At 45.8% G+C, this 7,069-nt stretch overlaps 1 long non-coding RNA gene across 2 annotated transcripts in view; it reads right to left on the bottom strand.

Annotated features, from left to right (window-relative positions):
• The window catches only part of LOC144226829 (uncharacterized), a 16,673-nt gene extending 10,433 nt beyond the window's left edge, over positions 1–6,240 (bottom strand). Inside the window, exons 1-2 of one of the 2 annotated variants that reach the window (XR_013333746.1) lie at positions 6,068–6,240; positions 5,286–5,341 (exon numbers count right to left, since the gene is read on the bottom strand). This is a non-coding gene — a long non-coding RNA (uncharacterized LOC144226829). The remainder of the gene's footprint in view (positions 1–5,285; positions 5,342–6,067) is intronic. The other variant, XR_013333747.1, reaches the window with a different exon arrangement.
• Positions 6,241–7,069: the final 829 nt, after the last annotated feature.

Below are 7,069 nucleotides of genomic sequence, written 5' to 3'. Positions count from 1 at the left end.
CTCTCTCTCCTAGAAATAAATAAAAACATTTAAAAAAAAATTAAAAAAAAAAAAAAGAGCAACCTCGGGCTGCACGTAGCTCCAGTTCCTCAGACTGCTCAAGGCTAAAGCCATCCTCGGACCGCCCACAGATCAGCTAATCAAAAATACATTCCTATGGTCANTAAGATATCGTCTCATCTCTGTCAGAATGGCTAAAATCAACAACATAAGAAACAACAGGTATTGATGAAGACATGAGGAAAGAGGAGCCCTCTTCCACTGCTGGTGGGAATGCAAACTGGTGCCAGCACTCTAGAAAACAGTACAGAAGTTCTTCAAAAAGTTTAAAATAGAAGTACCCTATGTACCCTATGATCCATGAATTGCACTACTGGTATTTAACCAAAGAATACAAAAACACTAATTCAAAGGGATACATGCACTTCTGTTTATAGAAGCATTATCTATAATAGCTAAATTATGGAAGCAGCCCAAATGTCNTTCAAAGGGATACATGCACTTCTGTTTATAGAAGCATTATCTATAATAGCTAAATTATGGAAGCAGCACAAATGTCCATCGACTGATGAATGGATAAAGATGTGGTATACACACACACACACACACACACACACACACAATGGAGTATTACACAGCCATAAAAAGAATGAAATCTTGCCATTTGCAATGACATGGATGGAAGTAGAATTATGCTAAGCAAAATAAGTCAAAGGAAGAGNGCGAGAGGAAGAGAAGCAAAGAAACAGACTCTTAACTAGAAAGAACTGATAATTACCAGAGGGGAGGTAGGTGGGGGATGGGTTGAAGAGGCGATGGCGATTAAGGAGGGCATTTATGACGAGCACCAAGTGTTGTATGGAATTGTTGAATAACTATACTGTATACCTGCAAGTAATAGTACACTATGTTCACCAACTGGAATTAAAATAAAACCTTAAAAATAATTCTCTTTTTCCTTATACCTATCCTTGTCTAACAGTTGTGTTTATCCTTCTGTTAAGCACATGCACTGAACTGTGCATCTTTATGTTTTAGATCTAGGTGTCCTATTTGATTATTTTTCAAATTGACTAGGTCACTTTTTATGATTTTTTTTGTTCCCTACAGCTATTTTAAAGCTTATTTTTTTTAATTTTTTGAACTACAGTAAACCATAGTCATCTTAGTCTATGTCTCATAATTCTGATGTCTGAAGTCTCTGAATTTCTTTTGTCTATTTTTTCTTCTGGTTGTCACAATGATATTTTGTGTGCCTACTTATTTTTAACTATGTGCTTATATGTTATTGAAAAATTATTTGTGAGACAGATTTCAGGCCTAGGGAGACAGAACCTTTCTGCAGGGAGTATTTTCACTTGCTCTTGTCAAATACCTGGCAACAGTACCTGTCTAAGACTACTTTAATCCATGTTGAGGAACGGGAGTTCCTTGTAACACCCTGGTGATGGGTATCTAGGCTGCAAGCCCAAATGTCTGGCAACAATACTTGTCCAAGACTCCTTCTTTTATTTTTTAGACACACACAGGGGACGGGCAGAGAGAGAGAGAGAGAATCCAAAACTGGCTCTGCACTGGCAGTAGCAAGCCCCTTGCAGGGCTTGAATTCACAAACTGTGAGATCATAACCTGAGCCAAAGTCGGACTCTTAACCAACTGAGCCACCCAGGCGCCCCTGCCCAAGGCTTCTTTAATCCAACTTCAGGGATTGGGAGTTCCTTGGATCACCCTGCTGATGGGTATTACTCCAGGCTACAAGTCCATGCAAGGGCTTGTTACTTCTGGTTCATTCTTTTCCTGGAGGGTAGCCACATAGTTTCAGCTTAAAGTGGCTGAGTGGCTTATTAGATCTACTCATTTGGGATGTGGGTTTCAACTTCTTGTCCCCTTTGCCCATAAGGTCATGAAAAAGCACAGCTCAGTTTCACAGTTACTTTCTTCTGGATTCAGCAAATGCCCTTGGGCAAAAGTAGATTGAGTGCTGGGCTTTTCTATCCAGGTCCTTGTCTTTCTTTTTTTTTTTTAATTTTTAATGTTTTTATTTATTTCTGAGAGAGACAGAGAGACACAGAGAGAGAGACACACACAGAGAGACACAGAGAGACACACAGAGACAGAGAGACAGAGAGAGAGAGACAGAGAGAGACACACAGAGACACACACACAGAGAGAGACAGACACACAGAGAGAGAGACACAGAGACACACAGAGAGACACAGAGAGAGAGACACAGAGAGACAGACAGAGAGAGAGAGAGACAGAGAGAGAGAGAGAGACACAGAGAGAGACACAGAGAGAGAGAGAGACACACAGAGAGAGAGAGACAGCTTGAGCAGGGGGAGGGTCAGAGAAAGAGGGAGATACAGAATCTGAAGCAGGCTCCAGGCTCTGAGCTGGCTGTCAGCACAGAGCCCGTCAGCACAGAGCCTGATGCAGGGCTAGAACCCACGAACTGAGAGATCATGACCTGAGCTGAAGTCGGACCAACTGAGCCACCCAGGCACCCCTCCAGGTCCTTGTCTTCTTCTAGATTTTAGCATCATTTCTTAGCTCTTAATGAAAGTAATTACTTTTAATGTTTTATCTAGGTTTTTTTTAGTTGTCCTTATTTGGGATGGTTAGTCCAAATTACTCAGACTGCAATTACCAGAAGCAGAGGTGTACAATATTCTCCTAACTGCTCTCCTTATTCCCAGTCTCTTCCAGTTTCTCTTTCTCCTTCAGAGGTACTGAACGTTTCTTCCTCATTGTATCATTTCCTCTGCACAAATCCATCAAAAGCTTACTGTTAAATGTACACCAGAAATCAAATTCCTTAGTTTGGACAATCAGATCTAAACTCTTTTTTGTGGTACTGATTCACAGGTATTTACTGTGTACTCAGTGTGTGTGGCCCTCACTAGGCCAGGTGCTACCTAGTCTTTTAATTCTTACCTCTTTTACCTCTTGGTTTACCTCACAACTCACATTACACTCCAGCCAAACTGGAATACTCACTGTAATGTGGCAGAGCTGGGTCAGAACACAGATGGGCTAATGCCTAGGTCAGTGCCCTTTCCTTTACACCATGATCCTGTATTCGGGTTTAAATCTATTCAATCTGGATATTTATGTATATTCTAATAAATTAACTAGACAAAAGCTGAACACATACAAATTGTACTGGCTGATATAGATTTTTTGTTGCCTTTGGGCTATTTATCATGGAGTCTGGGATGTAAGCTCTGGAAGAAAACTATTGCCATCAAATTTTTAGCAATTGCTGTAGTCACGAGGACACCTAGGGAAAAAGCAATTCAGGCTTGCTTGCTTTGACAAATGTGGGAACAACCAGCTTGCAAACAAATCTACTCCCACCTGCTGGCAGTGGCCTGAAATACCAGTCAAAACCAATTTATCACAGAAAAACAAAAACCAAAAAACAGTTCTGGAAACAGGATTCTAATTTTGGCCTCTGCCATGTAACCTTGGGCCAGTCCCTCTCCCTTCTCTAGGCTTCAGTGTCCCCACATATACAATTCAGGCGCTTGGACAAACTTACCTGGAATGGCCCTTCTGTCTTTGGGAAGCAAGGACTGTCTTCAAGGATGCCTGAGTGACCAGGGACAAGGGATGAAAGATTAAGGGCAGTAGGGGTGGGCTTGACTGACCCACTCCTTTATGTGATTGTTAGGGATAGGTGTATACTCCCACCTTTATTTTGTCTAATCTTGCATTCTTGGGGGAAGGAAGCATTTGCTGCAATGGAAGGAAAAAGGGTGGAGGAGAAAGAGGGGGAAGGAAGGTGCTAGGGTGCTCTGCTGGTTATAAGAAGGCAGGAAATTAGGAGATATATTTTAAAAGTGATTCTAAAATGGAAAAAAAGATGGGTGGTTGTTGAGGTGGGGTAACAAGTTAAATCTTTAGCTGTGTAAAAACACTCAGCTGCCCCCAGGAGTTCCACACAACAGAAGATTTGCAATATGCTGGGTACGAGCAGTTCCAACTCATGTACCAAATACTGAACACAAAGGGAACAATGTTTCCTTTGAATGTTCTAGTTAACCAAGAGCAAACTTGAAATCTGTTTTGAAAAAAAAGATCCATAACGAATTCATCACTTCTAATTTTTTAAAAATCTTTGTTATTTTAAGAGAGAGCCAGGAGCGTAAGCAGGGCAGGGACAGAAGATCCCAAACAGGCTCTGTGCTGACAGCAACGAGCCTGATGTGGGTCTCAAACTCACGGAGCTGCGAGATAATGACCTGAGCTGAAGTTGGAAGCCTTAATTGACTGAGCTGCCCAGGTGCCCCTGATGTCAACACTTGTAAATACATGCCTTAGGAGGTACTCAGTTCTATTTGTTGACTGCCCCTCTGGCTTATGTGCTCTAAAGAGGCCTCTCTACACTTCCTTCATTTTTTTTTTTAATGTTTTATTTATTTCTAGGAGAGAGAGAGAGAGAGACAGCGTGAGCAGGGGAGGGTCAGAGAGAGAGGGAGTCACAGACTGAAACAGGCTCCAGGCTCTGAGCTGGCAGTCAGCACAGAGCCCGACGCGGGGCCCGAACCCACGAACCGCGAGATCATGACCTAAGCGAAAGTCGGACGCTTAACCGACTAAGCCACCCAGGTGCCCCCCTTCATTTTTTTTAAAGTTCATTCTTTTTTTAACGTTTTATTTATTTTTTTGAGAGACAGAGAGAGATAGAGCACGAGTGGGGGAGGAGCAGAGAAAGAGGGAGACACAGAATCTGAAGCAGGTTCCAGCCTCTTTACTGTTACCATAGAGCCTGACGGTGGCTTGAACTCACAGACTGCGAGATTATGACCTGAGCCGAAGTCGTAGGCTTAACCAACTAAGCCACCCAGGCACCTCTTTAAAGTTTAATATTTATTTTTGAGAGAGAGAGAGAAAGAGAGAGAGATCAAGCGGGGAGGGGCAGAGAGAGAGAGAGACAAAGAATTTAAGCAGGCTTCTGGCTCCGAGCTGTCAGCACAGAGCCATATGTGGGGCTCAAACCCACAAACTGCGTGATCGTGACCTGAGCCGAAGTCTGGCACCTAAACTGAGCCATCCAGGTGCCCCAAAACTTGCTACATCTTGGAGATGGGAAGGACAGAGGGTAATGAGTGGAGGCATTTCCTCATTCTGATATCCTATCCCACAGGACTGTGTTCAGGGTAGTGGAAAGAATAGATGCCCTCCAGACAAAATGCCAGGCTTTTCCATATGATGGGGCCAGAATGCTGGAATATTAGAATGGCCTGCTCTCCAAGGGCTAACTCCCTTAAAGGTACACTTACCTTTGCCTTCTTTTCCTCTTGTATGGTGTCAGCCAAGAACACTCCAACTCTGCATCCTCCAGTTAGGTGGTAGTGGTGAGGAGGAAAACAAAGGCAAGAGAAAATGTAGCTTAAATCTTACAGTTTGCAGGCCACTGATAGATATCTGAAACATGCAGAACACGACCTTCCTTGAGGAACGCCTGGCTGCCTTCCTCAATGCTTGTGTTTTGTTAAAAACTAAAAGTAACTTTATCTTAACAGCAGCCAGGCCCTCAAGGTCCTGAAAACCTTGCTTCCAAATTCCTTAGAAACTTACTTTTATCTCTCTTTCCCTCCACAAACTTAAAAATGTATAATCAGTCACTCCTCACAACCCCAGTGCAGCTCTTTCTGGCCATGGGTCACTCCTCACAACCCCAGTGCAGCTCTTTCTGGCCATGGGTCCTTTCCCAGTGCTTTAATAAAATCCCCTTTTTGTGCCAAAGACGTCTCACGAATTCTTTCTTAGCCGTTTGCTCATGAACCCCCATCAGAGGGGGTGCTTCGGGAGCCCAATTTCTGTCTCACTCTTGGTTAGGCCAGAGTCCCTTCGTAAAACTTATTTGCCGGCCCTCCACCACTCCACCCAGAGGCGAGGCACTGAGGTTTACTGGAGGCTCAAGCGTCTGGGAATGATAAGCAGTCTAGTACCTCCTGATTCCCCAAGGTGTCCAGCTTTTTCAGAATACAGATTCAGCCAGAGAACTCAAACCACTGCACTTCCCTCACGAAAACAAAAACAAACAGAACAAAACACCCACCAAACTCTTGGGCACACGCTCTTCCAACAGAAAAGGAAATTTTTCATTTTTTGCCGAGGCGGAGGTGCGGAGGTCAGGGAGGTAAGTCAAGCAGCCGACCCGGCCCAGCCCTCCAGCAGCCAACGTGCTGGAGCCGGCCCAGGAGAAGCCACAGATGCCTGAAAGAGTAGAGGACTGGGCAGCGCCCTAGTTGGGGAAGGTGGTAGAATTGCACGTCTTTTTGTAAGGCTCCTGGCATCTCCTGATTGGCTAGGCTAGCGCTGCCATGGAGTGGGCGGAGCCAGCGACACGGCTGGCTCAGTGCCCGCCCAGTTGCAGATGGGACTGGCTTCAGACCGAGCGCATTTCAAAGCCGAGGACGCGTGCTGCGGTCGCAGCGTGGAGTAGAGCTCCTACGTGGCTGCTCCTCTCGCCGCGCGCGCGGTGCTCTGGGCTCCTGAGCGACGCCCGTACTTTCTGTTCCCCTTGCTCTCAGTTCTTAAAGGTGATTCTTTGCGGAAGACCTGCCACCCCCTGCCTCCCTCCCCCCAGCTTCCTCTCGCCTCGCGCTTCCCACTCACCTCCCCCTGTTCTTTTCCTGGTCCGAGGCCTCTCTGGTCCGTCTCAGCTATGCCATCCTGGGCTTGCTGGGAGCCGCTGTTCTCCTACAGCTCTTCAGGAACCTGGCTCCTGGAGGGCGACGCCCCCCTCCCCACCCCAGCCCCAGCTCACCTCGAAATTCAACTTTGACCTATAATGAATCCTCCTCCGACGTTCCCAACGTCATCCTGGACCTCTGTTATTGGTAAGCGGGTTGCTAGGCTACAGTGAGTGGGAAAGAGGAGAAGGGGGAGGTGGCGGACGGGGTGGTGAATGGGCGGGCGATCTCTTGGTAAGAGCCCACTGGGGACACGTGGACCTGGGCTCCTGGGCTTCTGAGCCCCTGCCTATGCAACCTGCCCTTCGGCCTCTGAAGGGGTTGGTGGTGATAATAAGGGTGGCCAGTTAAAATGGAGCCCTGTG

The sequence above is a fragment of the Crocuta crocuta genome, unplaced genomic scaffold, assembly GCF_008692635.1.
Source record: "Crocuta crocuta isolate KB4526 unplaced genomic scaffold, BGI_CrCroc_1.0 scaffold1179, whole genome shotgun sequence".
NCBI classification, from domain to species: Eukaryota; Metazoa; Chordata; class Mammalia; order Carnivora; family Hyaenidae; genus Crocuta; species Crocuta crocuta.
This window is presented reverse-complemented; position numbering and strand designations above follow the sequence as displayed.